Raw genomic sequence first — 2905 nt, 5'->3', positions numbered from 1 at the left:
ATTGTGGTTTTGATTTGCATTTCTCTGATGGCCAGTGATGATGAGCATTTTTTCATGTGTCTGTTGGCTGTATGAATGTCTTCTTTTGAGAAGTGTCTGTTCATATCCTTTGCCCACTTTTTGATGAGGTTGTTTGTTTTTTTCTTGTAAGTAGTTTCTACCTCCCATACCTGTGATTTCTGGCAGAATCTATCATCCTCTAAAACCCAGGAACCATTAAGAACAGAGACAGAAGCTTGAATACTATGAAGTTTTGAGAACCCAAATTGCTGCCTGGACTGATTGGTGAGGATGATCTCTATAAGCCTCGTCTTTGAAGAGTGTATGGTGGTTTTGTTATAATGAACAGGTAGTAACAAAGACAGTCAAGGAAAATGAAGGAGGAGGGGAACATGGTTTAAACAGAAGAACAACATAAAGATCCAGAAACTGACATCAGTGAAAAGGAAGCATGTGGATTACCTGGAAGAAAATTTAAAGTAAATATTAGAAACATGTTCAATGAGCTAGTGGCATCATGCAAGAACAATGTGAGAATTTTAATACAGATAAAACATTTAAAAGATGACTAGGCAAAAATAGTGATACTGAAGAATACAATAAGTCAGACCAAAATGTTTTAGAGGATTTTAGACCAGACTAGATTAAGTAATAGAAGAAACAGTAAACTCAAAGAAAGATCATTTGAAATAGTAGAGACAGAGAAGAAAAATTTAAATGAAAGAAATAAAAAAGAGTTAAATACTTATGAGTCAGGAAGCACAGTGAAAATGAAATTATGCATTGAGGAGTTATGCAAAGATAAGACAAAAGCGGTAGTGAAGGAAGAGGGTGAGAGAGACAGAGAGAGAGACAGAGAGAGAGAGACAGAGCAAGAGAGGCAGAAAGGTTTTTAAAGAAGGAATAGCATAGAAACTTTCTAAATCTGGAGAAGCAAATATTTGTCCACATCCATGAAGCTCTATACATTTTAAATAAGGTAAACCAAATGAGAAAAAATCAGAGATAGTTTGAAACCACATTGCTAAAGGAAAGGTTTTTGAAAACGGAAAGAAAAAGAGCAGATTTAGCAGAATTTTTCAGTTCAGAATGGAGAGGAATTATATTCGATAATGTATGGTTTATTGATTGAGATCATTTCTGAGAAATGTATTTCTAGTCAGTGTCATCATTGTGCAGGCATCATAGGGAGAACTTACACAAACCTACAAGGAATATCCTACTACACATAGACTATGTGGAATAGTACAATGTTTCCACACAACTAACCTGTACAGCATGTTACTGCACCGAACACTGCAGGGAACTGAAACGCCGTGGTAAGTATCTCTCTATCGAAACACATCTAAATATGGAACATCCTTAGTGAAAATATGGTATTACAATGTTATGTGGCCACAAACATATATGCGGTCTATTGTTGACTGAAACATTGTTAGGCGGCCCATGACTGCATTCCAATTGCTGAAAAACAAAGAAAACTCTGCCAACCAAGAAACTTTACCATGTAAATCTTTTTGTAAAATGAAGGATAGGTAAGACCTTTCCCAGAGAAGCAAAAACTAAAGGAGTTCTTCACCGCTGGGCCTGCCTTAAACAACAAAGGGTCTCAATTAGGGCTGCAGAATAATGACATAGCTGCATCAGCTCCATTCTGGCCTCTGCCGTGTGACAGTTTTGTGTGAATTTTCTTTCTGCTCTCTCAGGACTTTTTTTCTCTCTCAACTTCTAACTCCATTCTCCTTTTAATTCTCGCTTTGTTGAAATGATTCATATTTAACTAAGAACACTAAAAACTTTGGAAAAAAATTCCATCTTAAACTCAATAAATTTAATTACCTGTCTTCATGGATGCCCATCTGTTCTTTTCTTGTTTTCCTATGGTATGTGGCCCTTGTTTCTACTTCAGTCCAGTCCTTATTTCCATATGCATGATGCATCCAACTGTCACACACCCAGGACCATCTTGGAGGAAGGGACCCTACCATCTGCCTCATCAGCCTTCAGGTGCACAGCGGCCATTCCTTCAGCTGTTGTATGTGCTTTAGGGCTTTTCATTTAAAGATGTGTTTCACTATCTCCCAAATAAAGTTCCTGGACCTTAAAGAGTGATGTGGTGCTGGGGGCATTGACAGCCGAATTTCATTGAATGTCTCTTCTGCCCTTGGTAATAGAGGAAGACTGGGAAGAAGGGAACAAAACTCAGACCTCATGTAACTCCTCATTTAGCAATACATTCAGTGCAAATTTAGAAAGTTGAAGACATTGAGTAATGTTGGTGTGGTTTTCTGTGGCATGCTAAGGAGACAGCAGAAGATGGTCAGTGGTCAGTCTCCATCCAGCTGGTACCCATTGTCCATTAGTTAGGTCTTCAGAAAAGATAAAAGACAACTTTTGTGACAAAGCCCCAGGGGCTTCGTTAAAATACTTTGCCCAGAAATTGGTCAACAGGGACATGACAAGTGTTTATATCACAGCTACTATTTTTTGCCTACTTTATGTAGAAATCTGAGAGATGTGCCCAGCGTCAGGGGGCTGATTCTCCATCCAGGGGACAGCGCTAACAGAGTTATGAGTTATGTGGTATTAGTCTGTCTGGGTCTTCCTAAGAAGACAACACGGAGTGGGTGGCTTAAACAACAAATAGTGATTTTTTTACAATTCTGAAGTCTGAATGTTGATGATCAAGGTGCTGGCAGGGTTGGTTCTTGGTGCGGCTTCTTCCTGGCATGCACTGGGGCACCTTCTAATACACTGCGTCTCCACATGACCTCTTCTCTGCGTGAACGTGAAAAGTGAGAGGTCTCTGGTGTCTCTTCCTCTTCTTATAAAGACAGCACGTCTATTGCATTAGGTTCTCACACTTCTGACCACATTTAATCTTAATTGTATCATTAAAATTCCA

This window comes from Mandrillus leucophaeus, unplaced genomic scaffold, assembly GCF_000951045.1.
Source record: "Mandrillus leucophaeus isolate KB7577 unplaced genomic scaffold, Mleu.le_1.0 Scaffold1418, whole genome shotgun sequence".
Lineage (NCBI taxonomy): Eukaryota > Metazoa > Chordata > Mammalia > Primates > Cercopithecidae > Mandrillus > Mandrillus leucophaeus.
The sequence above is the reverse complement of the archived record's forward strand: the minus strand, read 5'-3'. Positions refer to the sequence as shown.